Below are 23,305 nucleotides of genomic sequence, written 5' to 3' on the forward strand. Positions count from 1 at the left end.
AAAGCATAGGATATGGGAGCAGGAAGACACAAGGGATTAAATCAGTGCAAGTATAGCTGCTACTGTCTGAGTGTGTAACAGTATTCAAAACAACTTCCAACTCCACCTTCCCTCCAGGACAGGTGGGGAGGGTGGAGGACTGGGCAGAATCCTACCTGGCAGCTGCTCTTCCCCTTCTGCTGCTCCCATCTCATATTCAGCACCAGAGCCTCGCTGTCAAGGTTAGGAACTAAGATGGGTCCTCAATCCCTACTCATCCCTATTTGGGATGTGGCTTTTCCTGCTAAGCAGGAAAAGGGCAGAGGTTGATCAGACCTCTTGTCCTTCTGCTGAGATTTCCAAAGCACTGACAGGGCCCAGACCCTGCACTTGATTCTCAGCCACAGGTGCAAGGCAGTTTAGGATGAAAAAAAAATCATTACGTTCATGATCTGCATTCGTATCTCAAAAATCAAACATCCGGCCAGTATAGGCACTACAGACTCTTAGATTGGAAAGAAAGGGGGCCCAGGGCCATGTGATATTTTAAGAGCATCCAGATCCAGCCCTGGACACGCCCCCTGGGTTTGAGGGTTTGAGAAGGTGCGATCCTTGCTAATGATCTCATCGGGGAGCTGGAGGCTACAGCTCTCAGGAAGAATTGCACTCTAACCAAGGCCTTCAAATGATGTGTGGAAAGGGCATCAGGGAAAGAAGCAGAGAGGCTGGCATCCCTGCGCTGTAGTGACTATCTTTGTGGACCTGGCTGCTAGAATCCCATAAGGAAGCACCACCATGGGACTCACGTTGTGTATCTGACAGTCACAAACACCAGTTCCTAGGAACTCCTTAGGAACCAGAAAGAATGAAGTCTTCTCATTGCCGCCTGGATTCCCCACAGGGAGAATTTACCAAATGGTGACCTGCTATGAAGCCGGTCAGGATAATCTGCCTGCAGAAGGTCAGGCTTCTATAAAGAAAGTCGGGCCAGAAGTGAAGGCACAGCTACTCACAGTAGTGAACCAGCAGCTCCCATTTCCGCTGCAGTGGTGAGCACTGAGGCAAAGGGAGGCTCCTAGCTTTGAAGTTTAAAATCACTGTTCAAACAGCTGCCAAGTCCCTTCAGTCAACAGATGTTTGTTGTGCCCATACATGTGCCAGCCACTGTTCCAGGAGCTTCAGACAAAACCCCTGCCCTCGTCAAACAAAAAGGTTTTGGTTAATGGATTTGATAATAGCATCCCCAACCCCTGTATCCCCACGAAGTTGTTACCAAGACAACCCACTTCCTTTTTTGTGCACTGCTAGTTTCCAAGCTTTGCTTACAATCACAGGACGATAAACATGGCAGCAGTGGCATAGAACACTAGTGTGCTATTTCTGTAGGGCTGAAACTGTCAACTCAGTGAACAAGCGGAAATCCCAAATGTTATATTTGGAGTTGAATTCAGCCAAACCTGGCTCTGAGCCAGTTCCAGGAGTGAAGTGTGCAGAACAGGTGAGGGTTCGGAACCCCAGTCTGTCCTCACATAGACGCTGCCCTCTGTGTATGCGACCACAGACCAGCACCGCACCTCCACCGACCAGGCCCACACAGGATGCACAGCGGCCTTGGAGGCTTTATGGGTTCCAGTTGGATGTCAGCCAGCCATTCATAGGTGAAGGTGATCTGGCCTCTGACCAACCCCCACCATCCAATTCCCAGAGAGGCAGAATGGCCTGCCTGTGCTTGCCACTCCTCTCTGTGCCTGCATTTCCCATTTATCTCTATCAGTGGGCATCTGGGAACCCTAATTGCTGTGATTTCCATTGTGAATGGGCTAATAGGTATCTGAGAGGGAGAAGCCTTTTTTTCTCCCTCTCTGAATTTACAAATAATAATAACATTAATAATAAAAGAACAATAAAACAAAAGCCCATGTTGATAAGGAAAATATGATCAGTCTTCGGTCTTGACAAAATTTGTTTCATTAAAACAGAATACGCAGCATGGCTCCTTGATTGCTTTGGTGCACTGCACTCACCGGCATAAATAAACCCACCGCTTTTGAGCTGGAAGGCTGCTATTTTAAAGATGAAAAAATTTCAGCTTCTGGATGGCTGCTTTCATTTAACACAGCTTCAAATGAATTTATGAACTGTTCTATAATGTTTTCTGCATACACCAAATGGCAGGCTTTAGGCAGAAACCCAATATATGTTTAGTTAGTATATAATAAACATAATATTTACATGGGCTGTGCACTGTGTTGAGAATCAAGAGCAGTCGCTCTATAAACTGCTATTGAATTCCCCAACACAGAGCTCTGAGCCAAGTCAAGTGGCCCATCAAGATTCCAGAAGAATTTTCGAGAAGAAACCCTGACCTACTCCAAAGATGCACACAAGTGTGTTTGTTGGCACACACGTGTGGGCATGCATACCTATGTCTCCTTCATTAAAAAAATATCTTTAATCAAAATCTTGACAGCAATTTTATTTTCTTTGGATGCTAGGATGACAATGTAGTTAAAGATATTGATTTTAACTTTAAAGGTGTCTCTGAGGTTTTGAAGAATGTTTTGAGGTTGTGCGTGCGTGTGTGTGTGTGTATGTGTGTGTGTGTGTGTATATGTGTGTGTGTGTGTGTGTGTGTGTGTATTAAATCCCAGAAGCCAGTTCATAAGCAATAAACAGAAAGCAGGGGTGAGGGGTGCTGAATAAGCATGCTTATATGGAATTTTTCTTTGAAAAGTCTACTAGTTAGGCACTGTAACACTTCAGTTGGTATTTCTACAGTGCAAACACGATAGTGGAAATTAAGTTGCCCCAGCAAATTCAGTTTAGTGAAAATTTGTTATGAATAAAATGCTGCTGTTGGCTCTAGAACATTGAATTTATCCACCAAATAATATCTCAGAAATACCACTTCAGAAGAAATCAGCTCTAAATAATTGATAAATTTGGTTTGTTTAGAAACCTTTTGACCTCTGTAATAGAAAGTAAAAACACATTTCAGTTATTAAAGTCACATATATTCCCTTTGGTCAGGCGAGCTTTTAATTTTAAGCTGGGCTCCATAGAGGCCATTTGATAAAGCTTAGAGAAATTTTTCAACTGCTGTTGTTGGATTTGGGTCAACCTCCTTTGGGAAAATGGAAAAAGATAAATTTGTAGCTTTTCATGACACACAAGAAACTTCAGAGATTTTAAACATTAAGACCTATTGGAAGTGAAAGGTAGTTTTTTTTTTCCATAGCCCCTCCCTTCTGACTACCTTCCACCCCAAACTCTCTTACCCTTTCCTTCTCCCTTTTCTTTACAGAGAAGATGTAAATGTCCACGCTGTTAAAATAAAGGAGCAGAGGATCAGCATTCCCTATTAATGGCAGACACTTCCTCTTAGGTAAAAGCTGAAGCTCTTATCTGCCATATTCAGTGCGATTCTTCTGAAGTTTCAGAGAGAAAATAGCAAGATACTCCTTAAATATTTTCTTGCTTAAGCATTTTTTCAAAGGCCCACTAAATAATTAATTTTATTGGCGATTCCTCTCTTTTAATAAAAGCAGAGCTCAGCAAATGATTTTCAACATGGCTTACCATGTTAGGAAGAATGCACGAGCCCTACAAAGGTTTACCTTCTATAACATTATTGTCAATATCATGGATACATATTTAAAAACATAGTTTCTTCTTAATGATGAAAAGACTAAAGTAAAAAATTCATCTCTATTGTTATGTTTACCTAAGTTATGTGTTCCAATTATATAGCTCAAGTAAGTTAATTTTATAAATTTTGTGTCTCAAGAGTGTACATTAAAACCCCACATCTACTATGTATACCTAGCACAGCCGCAATGACATTTGAACATTACTTTATTACACTTTGGGCTTGTGAAGGCAAAGGATCATATCTGATCTTTATTGTGTTCCTTAGAAACCCCATTTGCCCTTTTTGCCCAACAGATGATTACAAGTATTTATTGGTGGGAAACCTTACCCTGACTTACACATCAGAAGCCAGTGGACTTCCTGGTCGCACATGGCATATGGGGGGAAGGAAGGTTTTGATACTGTTTTTTCAAAGCTCTCCAGCTGAGGAGACCACATCCCAGATGTCTTTGTTTCCTCCAGTTTCATCCCCATCAGACTCTATCCCCTCCTGTTCCTCTCAACCATTTTAGGGCCAACACATCTCTTCCATTAGCTTCTCTAGTCCCACATGTACCAGGCACTGTGCTGGCCACAGTGGCTGGATTCTCAGAGGTTCTGGATAAAGACACAAATGGGACCGCAAAAGATGGAAAAAGATTTCTTCTCTTGATGTGGTGAAATACCAGTGGCCTCTGACAATGAGTTCATCCTTGGCTTAATTCTGAAGCCACCGACTGCAAGAATATCATGAATTGGTATGAATGATGCAGAAATGTATACATAAATAAGAAACAACACCATTGTTTCTCTACTGATCATAAAGAGTTGGAGGACTGGGAAGAGGGAAGAGAAACAGCTGGAGAAATATGGGTGAGTTCATGTCTCAGTGTCTGAGGGAAGGAAAGCTCACCAAGTATCAGGCAATGGGACCCTCCATAAAAGTAAATATCCCCAGGTCCCAGGATTTAAAACAGCGACTCCAAGAAATTCTTAAACTCAACACGACCTAAGATGCTAGTGCACACGAGCCTTCAAGGCAGGATCAGCCCGCCCGTAGGTCCCAGTCTTCGTGCACGAGCCCATGATGCATAGCAGCTGCATGGTTACATTCCTCTTCGGAAGAGGCAGGACAGCAGGCTGTGTCTGCATTACCCGGTGACAGTGCTTTTCCAACATAGATTTACATCCTTATCTTCAGGGACCAATTGGCTAAAACGAAGTGGCATGTGTCCCAATTCCCAGGGAAAGAGGACTCTGAAGGACCAGTGCCCACACTGATCAGGAGTACTGTTATAAAAAAATCTTTAACAGAAAACAAATGTTAGTGAGGATGTGGAGACATTGGAACCTTGTGCACTATAGGTAGAAAGATAAAATGGTGCAGCCACTGTGGAAACACTACAGTGACTCCCAAAATATTTCAACATAGAATTACATAAGATCCAGCAATTCCACTTCTGGATACATTCCCAAAAGGATTGAAAGCAGAGACTCAAACAGATAGTCAAACACCAGTGTTCATAGCAGCATTATTCACATAGCCAGAAGGTGGAAACACTCAAGTGTCTGTCGACAGATGAGGGGATAAACAATATGGGGTATGTGCCTACAATGGACTATTTGGCCTTAAAAAGCAATAAAATCCTGACACATGCTACAACATAGATGGACCTTGAAGACATTATGCTAAGTGGAATAAATCAGACACAAAAGGACAAATAGTGTATAATTCCACTTATATGAGGCACCTAGAATAGTCAAATCCATAGGGACAGAAAGTAGAGTGGTGGTGACGGGTTGGGGAGGGGTGGGAAGAGCTGCTGTTTAATAGGGACAGAGTTTCAGTTTGGGAAGATGAAATGGTTCTAGAGACGGATGGGGATGGCTGTGCAACAATGGAAATGTACTTAGTGCCACTGAAGTGTGCACTTAAAAGTGATTAAGATGTTAAGTTTTATGTTGAGTACATTTTACCACAATTTTAAAAATGTCTAGTGTCACTGACTAAAATCTCGTGATAAAAATCAATAAATCCAATCTGAGCAGATCTTTATGTTCCAAGCAATACGTGTACTCAAGCTAATAAGCCCTGTTTACTATTTCATGTTGCCTTGTCGGGACCTAGCCGTGGCACAAGTCTTCTGTCTTCCTCCTGACTTGACAGAAGTTCACAGGACTTGGTTTCTGATAACCCTCCCTGTGTTTGGGACATTTTTTTTCTATTCCCGATTTACTAAATCCTTATTAAAAGTGAATAGTTTATTCCATTGAACTGATAAATCAAATTTACTTGTATCTCTCTAGGGATATTAGCATTCTTTGGTTTCACATAATCTTTCTTTGATTTCAAAGATTTTGGGGATATTCATGTGAATTAGTTTTCTCACACTTAAAAAGGCTCTAGGTTTAATCATATGAAAGTGTTTTCAATTAATCTTGGCAGGCTGAGTGTCCTCATCTACTGTGCCATTAACTTTTAAATGAGCCCTCAGCATTTGTCCCGATCTACAGTTTTTCTTCATTCTTGTGCCTATGTCCAGTAGTGCATGCCTATCATAGCCTTAGTTTTTGTGGCATTAATTTATAAATAATGTAAAGTTCTGGAATGTTGTGAACTGATACTTAGGACTCTATGCATTATTTTTCAGGGTTTCAAAGTGAAATTTCATAACTAATTTTTTCTCATTTCTCAGCTCTGCTGAACTTACATCACTTACATCTTTCTTGTGTGGTGTCAATTTGAATTAAAAGTAAAGTAGTTTTATCTGATCAGAAAATAATTTCATAATTGAGGTGACAATAGTTAGAGTTGTCATTAAAATGATTGTAATATAAATAATTTATGTTCTTTATTTTCTATAGCTAATTCTGACAAAGATCAAATTAAAGCTATTATTTGAGAAAGATCTTCACAGCTCTCCTAAGCAAGCCAGCCTTTGGTGAGCACCCTGTGCTAAGATACATGCTGAAATCTGTGCCTGATCATTTGACCCTGCATCCTGCTCTTATTACATCAATCACTCACTCAACAACTCCCTTTCTCCTTAGAAGATTTTTTTTCTGTGTTCACAAGGTCTGGTTGTGAAGTGTGAGTTTGGTGTGGAGAGCTTCCATCACATGGCGCTTTGTCCAGGGGGACGGGAGATTCCACTTCTCATGTATCTCTACGCATACAACTTTACGTTTATCCAAAAAAATGCTAACATTAAATGAGTCCTTTACTTTCACAAATATAATAAGAAAATGTGGTTTAGTCCAAACGAGTTTTTCATTTTAGTTTAAGTTACATATATTATATCTATGCTACTTTAATCTGCATACACATTTTTCATTAAAAATTAAAATTATGTGAGCCCAAGTGCCCATCAGTAGATGAGTGGATAAAAAAGCTGTGGTGCCCAACTGGCGTGGCTCAGTGGTTGAGAGTTGACCTATGAACCAGGAGGTTGCAGTTCGATTCCTGGTCAAGGCACATGCCTGGGCTTCAGGCTCCATCACTGGTAGGGAGCATGCAGGAGGCAGCCAATAAATGATTCTTTCTCGTTATTGATGTTTCTATCTCTCTCTCCCTCTCCCTTCCTCTCTGAAATCAATAAAAATATTTTTTTTTAAAAAAAGCTGTGGTACTACAGTAGTATTCCACTGTGGTGGAATAAAATAGAGGGAAATCTTAACTTTTTGGACATCATGGATGGACCTGGAGAGTATCATGCTAAGTGAAATAAGCCAGGCAGAGAAAGACAAATACCATATTATCTCACTTATATGTGGAATTTAATGAACAAAATAAACTAACAAACAAGATAGAAACAGACTCATAGAGACAGAGAACAGACTGACAGCTGTCAGAGGGGAGGAGGATTGGGGGCTGGATGAAAAAGGTGAAGAGATTAAGCAAAAAAAAAAACCCAAAAACACACAAAAATCATAGACACAGACAACAATATGGTAATTAACAGAAGGAAAAGGGGTACAGGGAAGAAGGTAAAGTGGTGATAAACGAGGATGACTTGGGGTAGTGAACCCATAATACAATATACAGAAGATATATTATGGAATTGTACACCTGAAACCTATATAATTTTATTAACTAACTAGAGGCCTGGTGCACGAAATTTGTGCATGGGGGTGGGGGAGAGGTGTCCCTCAGCCCAGCATGCACCTTCTCCAATCTGGGACCCCTCAGGGGATGTCCAACTGCTGGTTTAGGCCTGATCCCTGTGGGATCCCTGTGGTATTGGACCTAAACTGGGACTGCTGGCTTCTAACCACTCTGCCTGCCAGCCTGATCAGCCCCTGACCGCTTCCCTGCTGGCCTTTTTGATGCCTAACTGCTCCCCTGCCGGCATGATCATCCCCAACTGCCCTCCCCTGAGGGCCTGATCGCCCCCAACTGGCTTCCCCTGCAGGGGACTGAGGGACTCCGGCTGGACGAGGCAGGGCTGAGGGGACTGGGGGACTGAGGCTGGATGAGGCTGGATGCTGCAGGGACTGGGTAAGGCGGGGCTGAGGGGAGTGGGGGACTCCGGCTGGATGAGGTGGGGCTGAGGGGACTGAGGCTGGATGAGGCGGGGTTGAGGAGACTGGGGGACTCTGGCTGGATGAGGCGGGTTCTGAGGGGACAGGGGGACTGAGGCTGGATCAGGCAGGGCTGAGGGGACAGGGCACCGCCATTGTGGCTGTGGGCACTGCCATATTGTGAGGGCATGGCAGCAATTAGTATATTCCTATTTTATTGGCTGTGGTCGCTGTCATCTTGTGAGGGTGTGATGGTCAATTAGTATATTCCCTCTTTATTAGATAGGCTATTATACCAATAAATTCAATTAAATAATGTATGTGAGTAAATGTATCCTATTTATATTCAAAACCAGATTAGATGTATGTAGATACAGCCTACATTCATGGCTTGGGTTTATCAATTAACATAAAATCTTCATGATTCCACATGTGTATCACCAGTTCTATTCTTTCAACCAAAGTGTAGTCTATGTCTAACTTCCTTTGAAATGTTTTACTTGAAATAGTTAAAATTTCTCCCCTATACATGCCCCAGATCCTTCCCCACCAAATCAGGAAGTCTGTCTCTGCCAGTAGGACAGCCATGATCCTTGTTTCCAAACCTGATGTCATCTTGGATTCATTCCTTACCTTCAGTATTAGTCCAACAACATTAGGCTGTCATCAATCCTGCACTGACAGCCTCGTGAGTACCAAACGGCTTTTTTTTTTTTTTTTGTCTCAGAAGTTGCTAAAACCCAACCCTTTCTCCTCATCGCCCCGTCCTTCTAGTTCAGGTTCCCATCACCTCTCACCTGGATAAAACTACAGTTTATTCTGCAGTTGCCTCTTTCGCCCCCACCCCCCAGCCCCAATCCCACACATACACACCAGCAGACATCAAGACCACCAATATCTAAGCAATATCTTGAAAAGGTCTTCTTTATTAAGTACAGGTACTGCCTAGAAGCACTCACTGATTCACATTATAACCTTGGATCTAAGCTCACTTGCTTGATCACGAGACATTGATTAAACACCTGATATATCTATCAAGACTCTTGCCTTTCCAACCTGCTTCTCACCACTACCCAGTAGGCAATATGGAGTACAGACAGTGCTGAAATCATTTGTACTCCACACTGTGTCTACTGCTCTTTTTTCACCTCTCATCTTTATTCTTCCTTCCTTCAAACCAAATCATTTCTATCTTGGAAAACTTTCCTTATAATTCCAAACTTTATTGACATCCCACTCTTCTGGAAAACAGTCAGTTCAATCCAATTTCATATTTACTCTTTATCATTGAGAACAATTTATTGTCAAACAATTTATAAGCTCATTCAGATGAGAGTCCATGCCATCCATTCTTTATGGAACTCTTTTAAGGGCACCCAGAGTGTTTTGCATGTCGGGGAAACACATTGGTTGATTACTTAGGTCCCTTTCATATTTGCCCTATGTATGCACAAAGAAGCTTTATTAATAATTGTATCTTATTTGGGAACACCAACATAGGGAGGCAGAGCAGATATTGTTAATGATTATCGAGAAAGAACTGTTAGTCTTCAGGAGGGGAAAATGGAGCTGGATAGTTCCTAAAGAAAGTAATTTTGCAAACATCAGGCCACATTTGAAGGTATCTTGACACCTTTCCAAGATAAGGCACACTGTGGTAGACAATTATGTCTGATAGAAAATACATTTTTTGGAGCTGTTGAACTGAGGTTCTTGAGATTACTTGCCTATTCAATACGGGAAGTATGCATACATGTTGGAACTAATAGGGTGTGTAGCGTTATCTACAGCATCCCCGTGGCTGAGATCTTGGCCTTAGCTCCCTGAGTGCAGACCTTGCCAATGTTTCTGGAGAGTCTGGTGAAAAATACAGGAATAAAGATCAGAAATTGCATTTCCTGCTTGCCTTAAATGAGGGGAGACTTGAAGGGTGGAAGTTGCCTACCCCCTTGGCCATGAGAAAATTGTATCAGAGTGTTCTGTTTTGTTCTGGCTGGATAGTGTCTACTTATCAAAAGCAGGAAATTGCATTTTAACTTGGATCTGTAGGATGTCTGCCCTGCCGGGAGGGGCTGGTCTGGTTAGGAGGGTAGACGTGGGAGGAGGACCAGGGCTGAGAACAGTCCGTACTAGACCACTGCAGGAACCCTCAGGAGCTTGGCAGGAACCAAAACTGCATTAAAAAGAAAAACAAAAGCCAGGGGTTGAAGATGTGAGCAAGTCTGTCTCCTCCAGATGTGAAGAGTGTGAGGAGCTATTTTTCTGATCTGGAGGGGAACATTCTTACCAGCTACACAATATGAGTGCTGATTGAGTTATAGTCCAGAAGAGGAAGTAATCGGCAGAATGGTCTGATGCCAGATTATGGGCATCACTAATATTGAGATAGGAGTGTCTACATGCCATGAAAGAGCCTGTGCGGGTGGGGGTGGGAGGTGAAGGGAAAGCATATTTTGTGAGCAGTCTTTTGTTTGTGTTCAGTTTATAATGAATGTGGTAAGAGATGTGAGGGCTAACTTTAGCTAATGAGAAGACAATGGAGGCTATTAAGGAGTTTTAATATACAGGAATATGGAAGCAAAATCACATTTATTCACTCTTCTGTAAACAAAAGCAAATAAATGTTAATTGGACATTTAGCAATTAAAATCTCATCTAATAGAACTCAAAGAACTAGTTGATTCTTACCTTTTAAATAGGTGTTCAGAAAGCATGGCGTTTATTCATTTCCCAAGTCAAAGATATGTGTTTCAAACACATAAAAAAGCAAAGACAGACTCCAAATAAAAAACATATATGTGTATATGTATGTGTGTATACACTTATATACACACATACAGAAATAAAGAAATATGGAATCTGTTAGAAAGCAAAACATCATGAGAGGATATTACTACAATTATACCTAAAAGTCTAAGCTATAAGTATATAATAAATTGTCTTGTTAGACCTTTCATTCTTTTATATTCCTGGAACTCAAACCACATTATAGTTATCATTCTGATGTTACAAGTTAGTGCAAATAATAAATTAAATACACAAAAGCCTATTAGATTTTTCTAAACCATGGATGCCTTTCTTATTAGAATATTGTTTCAACAAGGAAGCCGCTGGAGTGGCATGTTGTCATTCTTTATTTTACTGTAACTGATGTTCCATCTTCTGTGATATTATTAAAGAATTATTAATCAGAAAATAAACCTATTCAACTAAGGTTTATCTTCATTTGAAACGTTCTGCATTTGAGAATGGTGTGCCCAGACTTGCAATGAGATAACTAGTAGGTAGATTTTTAATATAAAAATATAGGCGGAGGCTATTTTGAAGGGACAAGAGAGAGAGAGAGAGAGCACAGATGTAGTTTGTGTCATTTTAAATTATGTTAATGTTTGTAAATCTACTTTATTAAAATGTTAAAGGCCTGGAACTCCATTTTGTATTGTAATATTTCAGGAACACTGAGATGACATTGTTTAATGTCGGCTTTCCCATTGCTGCAGCACCGCCTTCCACTGGAGGTGCCCAGGCTTCACGTATTTATTTCCTGACTTTCATCTGAACAGCTCCGGTTAAAACATAGTTAATGTACCAACTGCAATTAGCCAACTGTCAAAGGCTCAACTCCCAACCGTTGATAAGCTTCATTTAACTAATTTGAGGAGTGGAAGTTTGGATTTTTTTCCAGGAAGGTAGCTTGTTTCCTTATTTCCTGTCAGGAGAGCCGAGTCCTGTGACCTATGGCTAAAAGGGCTCTTTGTAATTAAGACGGGGATTCTCCAGTGAACAGTTCTCACAGTAGGAGGGGACTTTTTTTTTTTTTTTTTAACAGAGAGAGAGCTTCAGAGACTGAGAAGGAGGAGGAAGCACGACACCACTTAACTAAGTAATCGGAGTCCCCTCGCCAGGGCGCCCGCGCCGGCCACCTCCCCGCCGCTGGCCCTGAGGCCATTGGATGGGCCGCGTCTATTCGGAGCGCGCGGGCCTGCGGGCGGTGCTTCCTCCTCGGGCAGTGCTCCGGCGCCAGAAACTGATCAACCGTGGTATATCAATAACATTCTCACACCAGGTTGTGTAAATTGATCTTTTACAATTTCTCTCGGTGACAGTCTCTGTAACCAACAAGATAAATCATTCCTCCTGTGGCTTTTTTATTGATTGCTGAGACCTGTATAAAAATTACACTGTTCAAGCTGCGAAGTGAACATCCTCCTAAAAGAAGACTTTTTATTTACAGTCAAAATATGTTTGGGCCCGGATCAAGCGCAGATTTACTAGTCCAGAACTACAAGAACAGTGAAATCGAACAGCTTTGGAGAAAACAAAAAATTTTTTAAAAAGTCACTACCAAATTCCAGCTGCCGTCACAAACTTCAAGAAAAATCAGGCAATGTGTCTCAAATTAAGACCACGACTTTTTTTTTTTTTAAGGAAAAGCCTTACACATTTAACTTTAAGCTTACCAGCGAACAGAAAGCCAGCTGCTAATAATAATAATAATAATAATAATAATAATAATAATAAACTCTGCAATGGATTTTATTAAACTAACACAAATTGCCTTATGATTACACTCCTAGTTCTTGTTATGATATTAAAAACAAAATCCTAGAGCCCTTTCTATCTCGTCAAGAAAGCTTGGGAAGCTTAGACGAATCATCGAACAATGCACTTCTTTTTCAAGAAGTTTAATTCGCATTATTCTGCCATGATGAAAATATCTTTAGTTATGCTTTAAAAATAATGTAAGTTCTGGAGTACTTATAAGTTTTAAGTGGAGCTGAAATATCAATAATTGATATCTGAATATGTACTTTATATAAATATCATCTTGGAACATAAACTTTTTCTTTTTAATTCTAATTTTATATTGTACTAAAAAGTTAGCATTCGCAGTTTAAAACACCGTGGGGAGCAGTTTTAAAGTGGAAATCCTGTGCATGTTACTCCTCAAACTTCTCGCCCTAACTTTTCCTTCGGGCACAATTCTGAGTCACCTGCTAATAAACGCGGCTGCTTCCTGAGGCAGAAACACAGCTTTAGGCCCAAAGGCCATTTTTTTGGAAAAGTGCAAAAGAAAAATGTTAACTATTTTTGCCTCGTCTCATCAGATGAGCTCGTGGTGTTTATAAATGAGATAACTGCCCTTTTTCTCTGTCCGCGCAGGCCAGGAGGGGTGTTATGTTTCAGCTCCAGCGCGGCTCACAGACCTGAGAGCCAGGCCTTTGTGTACCTCTGAGAGAGGGGCGCGCAGACGGGCCTTTTGTCCTCCGGAGCGGAGCCGGGCCTCTCTGAAGCCGCCCCTTTATTTGCGGTGGAGAGCGGGCCTTTCAGTGGGCAGGCGGCGGGGCGGGAAGGAGGGCTGGCTGTGCGGGCGGCTCCCGGCCGCGGAAAGTGAGAGTGGAGTCGGGCCTGGGGCTCCGCGCCCCTGTCCCTGAGGGAGTCGCAGCAGCGCGCACTGCACTCTCTGGACAATGATAGCGAAAGGGGGGCAGCAACAGGCTCGGAAACAACGCCAGAAAGGGGCTGCTGCGCGCAGCTGTCTCCGGGTGATAAAAAAAAAAAAAAAAAAAAAAAGGCCTTGCAACCGCCCTCTCCTAGTCACCGGAAGGCTCAGCCCCGGCAGCAGGGCCCGCCTCGGTCCCGGGCGCCTGGCCCGGCTGCGCGGCCGTCTTCTCCCACGCCCGAGGCCGCGCTCTCCGCGGGGCTTCCCTACTCCTGCGCGTTCCCCTGGGCACTGAGTCACCCCCGAGCGCTAGTGGAGAGCTCCCCCGGGGTGGGGTGGGGTTTGGGTATTTGGGGCTCGGCGTTCGCTTTGTTCCCTCCTCGCGTGGGATGAGGAGTGCCTGGCGCCCACTCGGAGGCGCATCCTCTCCAGGGCTCCCCCGCGAGGGGGACCCGCTAGCCGCACTTTGTCGCGGGCGTGGGCCAAGGCCGCGGCCTTTGCCGCTCTCGCCGCCCAAGGAGGGAGCCCTCGGGCTCGGGGCTCGGGGGCTCGGGGGCTCGGGGGCTCGGGGGCTCGGGGGCTCGGGGTGGGGGTGCGCCCCAAAGACCCGCCTGGTCGGCCCCGCGCCCGGGCCCCGCGCACAAAGCGCGGAAGGGCCAGCCCCGAGCCGCCAGCCAGTGGCCTTGTTGCCAAACCACCTAGTGGGAACCTGGGGGCGCGGAGGTCAGACAGGAGGGACAATGGCCATGGCAGGGGCCAAGAGTGAATTCCGGGCAAGCTGAACCCAGGCTCCAGGTCGAGCAGAATGGGGTGGCACTGAAGTCGGGAGCCCAGAGGGGCCCCAGAGAGGGCGGGGCTCCCACCCACAGCCGGGAAAGGCATGGCCCAGATTGAAGGAGTGATTGCTGCTGCTGCTCGCAGAAGGATTTTTTTCTTTTCCTTTTCCTTTTTTTGTAAACATGTTTTAGTGCAGATCCTATCAGACGGACAGGATGAGAAAATCACTAAATGGGCCTTGTTTCCTCACAAAAGACAGAGATATAGACAGGTAGGTAGATAGATATAGATATAGAGAGATAGCAAAATACCTTTTGAAGTGTTTTATTTTAAATCAAAACAGTTTTCTAGGGGAAATATATGTATGTATATTTCATTCTCAGAGAAATAAAGGACATAAGGTGCTCCTTCTGGTTTGTATTTAGAGTGTGTGTGTGTGTGTGTGTGTGTGTGTGTGTTGTCTTATTTAATCTTTCCAGAGAACAGAGACACAAAAAGAAGGGGGTTCAGGGGTGAAGGGGGGGGAAGCTCATATGAGAAGGATTTAAGTGAGCATTTAATTTGAAAATTTACATTTTTTTAAAAAGTTTGCCAGGCCCTAGCCGGTTTGGCTAAGTGGATAGAGCACTGGCCCATGAACCATAGGGTCATGAGTTCGATTCCAGTCAAGGGCAAGTACCTGGGCTGCAGGCTCCATCCCCAGCCTGTGGGGGTGTCTCTGGGCGGCAACCAATCCTTGTGTCTCTCTCACACTGATGTTTCTCTCTCTGTCGCTCCCCCTCCCTTCCACTCTCTCTAAACATCAATGAAAGAATATCATCAGGTGAGGATTAAATATATATATTGTTGTGGCTAGTTGGCGTCTTAAATAAAAAAAGTTTGCCAGAAGAACATCACTACATGTAGCCAGCTATCTGGTTTTAATACGATGATTCAGGCATCTCCTCCTACTGCAGGCTTGTGGCTGCCAACACCCCCCACCCAGCATGACTTTCCCAAACAGGAATTTCAGTTAAATGAGCCCAAAAGTTGGTTGCTAGATATGGGAACTATTTACCTCTGAAATTGTGTTTGCATGTGCTGTGGTTGAAGGAGTTTTTCTTTCCTTTTTTTTTTTTTTTTTTTTTTTTTTTTTTTTTGGTGGGCAGGCTTCTTTTGAGTACCGGACAGGTGGTGACCGGATGGTTTCAGGATGGGTTTGCTGGTATCCTAAGTGAGAATGACCACTTCGTCTCCAGTCCTGTGACTTCTCTCTTTAAAGGTCCTAACTCACATTACCCACAAATTGGCACGGCCCCAGCTACACTGCTAAGAAATGAATTTGCAAAGACTGCACCCCTTGTCTCCCTGACGGCAGGACCCTCTGCCCCAGGTCAGGTTCCCACTGCCCCAGGTCAGGGTGCCTCCGCGGCAAGAAACAGAAACAGGGGAAACAAGCCAGGGATGCTATTTGATCTACCTGCCTCTGACCCCTCAACACCCCAGAATGAGCCGAGAAAGCCACCCTCCTTCGTTGAGTAGAGAGGGGTGTGGCCACAAAAAACTGGAGATGCTAGGTAAAAAGGCCTAGAAGAGCAGGAGGACAAGAAAGAAGGGGTGATGCTATAGAAGACGCATGACCACTTAACTGGGGGTAAACTGAAGGACCTTTGGCTGGTTTGATTGATTTTCCTCTTTTATTATCCTCTGCAATCTAAAGCCTAAAGTTACCTAAGAGAGGGTGAGCTTTTCTTACCCCCCGTGCAATATAGAGAAAGAAACTGTAGGCGTGAGGGGCCTTTCCAGGAAGCAGTGTGACCTCGTGCTCTCCATACAGAGCCACACCATTAGATAAACACGTGTGTGAGCGTTCTTCCTGAAAGCCTGAAGCAGAAACTCACTTCTAAGGTAAACCGGATTGAGTTCCCCTTTCAATCTGATCACCTTCATGTCCTTGGCCTGCTTCCTGAGGGTTGGTGATAATTGGGGCAGAGGGTTAGTGGGAAACCGAGAGGCAAAGAACAAGATACACTAGTATGTTCTAAATTAAGCTCTCTAAATTAAGATGGACAACAATTTTGTTCACATCCTTCAGGTGCTTTCCAAAGATTCCTATTAAAATTCACATTTTCTCATAATTTATATAGAAAGCAATGCCAAAAGCATGTCTTCCAAACTATGGGAAAACTATCTACAAACAATATTCATATAGGACAAACACAAATGTCTTTGTAATGAAGTCAGGGAAGTGGGAAGTGGGAGGTAGTAATTTGTAAGTTATAGCCTATTATGTTTATGAATACAATATTGATTTTCAGAAACAGACACAAATGCCAAATTTCCTATTTCCAAAACCTTCCGTGGAAAGCAACTGTGTGTATTATAGGAGGACAGTGCGAGGGTTCCACTTGCTGGTGTGTGAAGCTGGAGAGTTCTGTTCTCCAACAACTTTCTTTTGAACAGTTGAAGAGTGTGGCTGTTACCTTGCGTGGTTAAAAGGTCAGGGTACAAAATACCCTGGAAGACTAAATTAAAATTAATATTACTACAGACTTCCCAATGTATCCTGTTTAGTCACTCTGAAGAAGTAAAAAGACCTTTGACATCACAGCACTTTTTGTGGTCCTGTTGTAACCATTCTTCACCTCCTGTTATTTAAACACTAGAGGCCCGATGCACGAAATTCATGCAAGAGTAGGCCTTCCTTCCCCTGGCTACCAGCACCAGCTTCCCTCTGGCCCCAGAGACCCAGGCTTCATAGGGAATGACTTCCGGTCTAATTAGCATATTACCCTTTTATTATTATAGATAGGGGAGTAGAGTGCGTGCAGAGTTGTCCTTTCATGTGAGTGAACTTCTCGCCCCAAGGGAAAAGGCTGGATCCACTTCGGTCCTTTAGTGAGTCCATTCAGTGGTTCCATGGGAAAAGCATAAAGCGTTTCTCTATCTCTTACCTCCTTCCAAGTTGTTGAAATACTAGCTTTAAAAAGAGAAAGAAAAATACAATAAGAGACATTATTATTCCAATCTTCTGTTATAAGCATGTCACGTGTTCCTGAAGAATTGTTGGCGTGGCGAAAGAATAATAAACGTGACATGTGGAAGAAAGACAACACAGCCGCGAGGCCTGTGGTGGAGCGTGCAGAACAATAGGCAGCCTCTACGGGATCTCCGTGTCCTGCCCGCCGCCCCGTCAGTGTGCCTCTGCTAAGTCGCTCAGCCTTTGGAGTCTCAGTTTCCCAGGGGCAAAATGGCAGTTATTATAATAACCCTCCTACCGCTATTTTGCAAAGAACAATGATTACAAACTAATGCAAATCATCCTGTGTGCGTTGAGAATGACATACAAGTGCTCCGAAATATCATGAGCTTGTAGTTCACAATACACTTTCCAGAAACAACAGGCAGATGCTGAAAGCATGGAATGATAACAGGAATTAGGGACCACCAAGCAAATTGGAACCAAGAGGATCCTTTAGAAAGAATCCATGGTGAGCCACTGTGCCAAAATAGGGACAGAGAAAGGAGAGTTAACTCGTTTTTTCATGTAAGTTACTGTCAAAAGCAATTCGGGTACAACAAACCATAAGACACACTTAGTGTAGTTAATCTACGATTCTGTGGAAATACTGGATAGATGTTACATATTTTACCTGTGGAAAACAGATACACAACTTAGAGAAGGTATTTTATGTTAAAAATATAGAATGTCTTATTTAATATCTACAGATCACGTGTTGTTCTGCGATCAAGGAGGGTTTACATGTGGCTTTTTTAAGATGAAACGTAATGATTAACTAAATGTTCAGTAATGGTTTACTTTAGTTTGCTTCTGAAGAATCAAAATTATCTGATTTAAAGATGTTATACTGAAAAGCACACTTAAAACTATATTTTTATAAAAACTCAAAACTGCAGAAAGATGACATAAGGAACTTATAAAATGTTAATGATAAAACAGTTAATAGTGTGCACCACAGACAGAATTATTGCAAATCAATTTTAAAAAGATAAATAACTTAGTTGATGAATAAGGCCAATTGACATGAACAAGCAATTAGCAAAATAATAAAAAATTGTCCAATTCACATATGAATAAATATTTAACCTCAATAAGAAAATAAAATGCTCTGTGCCATGCTTCAGGTGGTAAAAGAATACACTGATACTTAATCAGAAGTAGTTTATTAAATACTTTAATAAAAAATACTGTGCCTTTATTCCAGTTACTTCACTTTCATGTTAAAAAAAATCATTGCCTGCCGGAACCGGTTTGGCTCAGTGGATAGAGCGTCGGCCTGCGGACTGAAAGGTCCCAGGTTCGATTCCGGTCAAGGGCTTGTACCTTGGTTGCGGGCACATCCCCAGTGGGGAGTGTGCAGGAGGCAGCTGATCGATGTTTCTCTCTCATCGATGTTTCTAACTCTCTATCCCTCTCCCTTCCTCTCTGTAAAAAATTAATAAAATATATTAAAAAAAAATCATTGCGCCCTAATATTTAACTATAAGGAGGATTATTACAGCATTGATTATTTATTGTGTAATTACAAATAACTCTAAAGTGCAACAATGGAGCAACTTATTCATAAACTATGGTATGTGCATAAAGTGCGTTATTATCTAGATAACAAAAAATATGCTGTGGAATAGAAGAACACATATGAAATTAAAGGATTTTTTAAGTGGGTTAGATGCAAAAGTAGGTGAAAATCAGCATAAAGGGTATGGTCCTATTTTGAGGAAAGAAGTATCAGGAAGGACAGGCTGGATTATGTTGCACTGTAACAAATACTTAGAATTTTAGTGTCTTATAACAACAAAGGTGAGTTAGGCTTCTCTTGGGGCAATTGGGAGCTCCACTTCCATCTCCTCACTCTGTGACCCAGAGTGAGGCAGTCATCATCTCAAACACTGCCCGCCACCATGGCGGTGGGAAGAGAGCTCCACTTCCAGTCCCTTAGCCACTAACCACATGCAGCTACTGCCCCTTGAAATGGGGCCTGCAGGAACTGAGATTGCTATAAGTGTGGAATATGCACCTGATGTCAAAGACTTGTAGAAATCATAATTGTAAGAAAAGAATATAAAGTATCTCAGTCATTTTATGTTGATTAATGTTAACATGATAATATTTTAAATATTTTAGTTTAAAGAAAACAGATTATTAAAATCAATTTCACCTCTTTTTTTTTTTTTTTTTTTTTTTTTACTTTTTGTGGTACTAAAAATTTTTAAATGACATATATGGCTTACATTTGTGTGAGCTACGGTGTTTTAGAGCAGTGGTCACCAACCTTTTGGACCTCACGGACCACCAGTGGCCCGCAGACGACCTGTTGGCAACCACTGTTCTAGAGTGTCTGGTCCTAGAAATTAAATGCTGCACATCTGGCTAGACTCAGTCACATGACCCACACAATCAGGAGAGGTCCAAAAAATGCAGTCCTACAGTGCACCCAGAGGGCAGCAAACTGAAAATATTTGCTGAGTAGTCCTAATAAGTGCCACAAAATAGAGAGAGGGAGGGGAGGAGGAAGGGATGAAGGAGGAAGAGCATGCACAAAGTTTTGGAAAGTATATTTGAGATAATCTGTGTTAAATACAGGCTATTTGCTATCAGAAAATTTAACTGGAAATCCCTGCTATGCAAGATGTAAGATGTAATTGCTTTAACCTCTAGAGCAATTGCAGGAGTTATGAGATGACCTTGTAATGGCTGAAAGCAAAATGCTACATATATTAAGACACTGGGCAGAAAAAAAAATGATTAGCAACAATCTGGAGTAGAAAAGCCAAAATACACAGACACATACACACAGACATTCACATACACAAGGACAGGCATTTGCAGAGAACACACATTGATTTGCTATTGAGCTGTTTCTTAACTTGGCAACTCTATGTAGTATCCTCCAAGATGAGAAGTGACAAGGCTTGGTTGGTTGATTGATGGATACTCTTCTCATAAGGAAAGCTGAGGGGACCAGCAAATGCATATCTGTGTACAGATGTGTCCAAACATAGTGAGAAACCTAGAATGACACACTCCAAAAGCTTTATTATATCCATCACCTTGGTAATGGGATCCCCTGTGATTTCAAATTTATTCTTTTTTGCTTATTTTTAAATCACTGTCAAGAAACTAATGATGTTCAAAATTATTTGTCATACCCTCTGCCCCAGCCTCAAAACAATATGCAGGCATACTAATTTCCACTACAGAAAGGCAAGATAAAATACTGTGTACTCTAGAGGCAGCCCACCAAATTCAAATTGCTAGCAGTATGACCTTTGACCTATTGTGTGATTTCTCTTCCTCCATTAATCCATCTGTAAAATGGGGATATATTCATAGCTACATCATAGGGTTGAGTATAAAAATCCAAATGAGTAAAGACGTAAAAGTCCAGCTACAATGTATCACTAAATTTTCATTACTAAATTCTAACTATCTTTCAGTTTTCAAATTTAAAATAAACTAAAATCAGCCAAACTATATTCCAATCTCCAGCCGATGTTTGGAGAAACATTTGCAGTATTTGCTTCATCTTTACTCATCCCTTCTCTTAAAGTGTATTTTCTAACTTGGAAATACACTTTCCCCTCATATCTGCACAAGTCATTGAATTGTCAAGAAAAAAATACAAAGATTTTTACATTTTTGCAGCTGTCTCCTGAATTAACACTCTACTTCTGAATTTAAGGAAGCAAAGCACCATTCAGTGTTTTAAGAGTGAATGAAATATAGAAAAATAAGAATGGCGTTGACAAGTTAACATTCATTTGAATGACACCAGAGAAATAAAAGTCTGTAGATGAGTACTTTCCTTTAAATGGTCTTACAGGTTTTCAAATGTCTAGACAAGTCTTGTTTCATTCTCTTCAAATTTACAAGTAAATATTTTTTTAAGACATGGAGTTAATAACCAGGTGAGTTAAAACATTAAAAGCTATCATGGTTTGCTCAATTGAAGTTCCAAGTTTTGCTATACAAAACTGACTTAGAGTTACAATAAAACATAGCAATATCATGCAATACCAAATTTGTATTTCTCAGTTCAATTACTTTTATTTTCAACCTATAGGCAACTAAGACATGCCTGAGTGAAATTTCCTAGGAGCCAAATAATTAATCCACTCACCTTTGATAATGGTATACAAATTGTTTTCAACCTTAGGCTTTAAAAGGTATGTCATATAGTTTCAGATTAATAAAGAAAAACACCCTGTAATTTGTTGCGTTTGGAATGGAGCTACCTCCCTCCCTCAATATCCTAACAGAATCCTTGCAGAAGTGTCCCTGCAGAGCCGTGCAGCCACTGTGCCAAGACAGGCACATGTGCCAAGACCGACAGAGGGCACAGGGAGGGTAAACCCTGAAAGGCCTAGCCGTTTGTTGGCCTGCTGTACCCCCAAAGTGAAATCAAGAATTGAAAGGAATTGTAGGCTTAAATTCAATCCAAATAAACACTTTCAAATCAATTATTTTACTATTTGGAGTAAAAAATAGAATTTTCTGGTCAAATATTTTGGTTCTTTGCCTCTCTTTTATTATTTCTCGCGTGTGGTCTTATTTTAAGTTCCATTAAGGCAATGCACATATGCCAGCCATAAAATGCAGATATTAAGAGATTTTATTCATAACAGACTAAATTTGTCTCTTGTGAAAGATAAAAACACTTTAAAGTTGATGACTCTATGATCTTAAGTAAAATCCTCATTCAAATGTGATTGCTTTATAGGTTTCTGGTCAGAGTAATTTGTGTTCTTCCTATATATTATTCCAACTATAATAAAGCTGTTTATGCAAATTGAAATTGTTGCTATTGCAGAATGTTTCCAACCATGTAAGTTGTAATGTTAAACTCCCATTCAAGATCAAAATTCCACATATTTACAACCACAAACATCCAAAACTCACACTTCAACATCTGTGTTCCTGCTAACTTCCACTCCAGTCTATATCATGCTTTTTCATAAGTGGAAGGGGAAAAATTGAGGTAAGTACAATTCAATAATTATAATAAATATTTCCCAAATGTTTGCTATGGCATACATTTTATCAATTGATAATACTTAGAAACTGCACTAGAAAAGCAAAAGCCTTAAAAGTTTGAAAAATTCTAATAGCAAGCACACTGTGGTTCAAAGTTTTAAAGCCTTTTGAAACCCCACAACATACACAATTCATCAAAAATTATGTCATTTTTCTAAATTCCTTTTAACTTTGAAATTTATCTGATAATGTATATTTTTGCATTCTCAATAATACCTTTACTTTTTCATATTTCTTCCCATTGAAAAGTCTACTAAACTAAACACCTTCACAGTAAATAACTTAAGATGATTACATGTGTAAACTTTTGTTCTGAGATCTTTTAAAATAGTTCAATGTTTCACATTTCTGCACCAAAGTATGTTAACCTAATTATGAATTATTAAAACTCGGACTATAGTGCACCTGGACAACCTGATTTGTCTGCTGATTGCCTTGATCATCTCTATTATTCCTTCCACTGGGTTCTGTTCCCTCTGAATTTGGAGGGACACAAGGAAGGCAATAGGTATTGCAGAAACAGGGAGTAAAATGGTAGGCTGCTCAGACACACGAGCCAATCGCTGACTTCTGGAGAGGATACTACAAGCTGCCTGAGAGCAATGACTCCAGATCTTCTCTGACTGTACACCTGGTCACTCTCAGGTGTCACTCACCTTCAATGCCTGAGCCAAGCCATCCTCAGTTACTATGGTTTTCCACCCAGGAATTCTCTCTATTTTCTAGTCCCACTACAAGATTCAACTCATGATGCCTCCTCTATCAAGGCTTTCTCATCTAACATCTCCTACTTAGCACTGTTTCTTAAGAACCTCAGTCATTTCTTCTGCATAACATGCTGTGGCCTTAGTTCTGCCATGAAGTCTCTGTGTTGTCCTTAATCATTTAGCCTTCCTAAGTCTAGTTTGCTCATTTATAAA

Source organism: Plecotus auritus (genome assembly GCF_963455305.1).
Source record: "Plecotus auritus genome assembly, chromosome: 8".
Lineage (NCBI taxonomy): Eukaryota > Metazoa > Chordata > Mammalia > Chiroptera > Vespertilionidae > Plecotus > Plecotus auritus.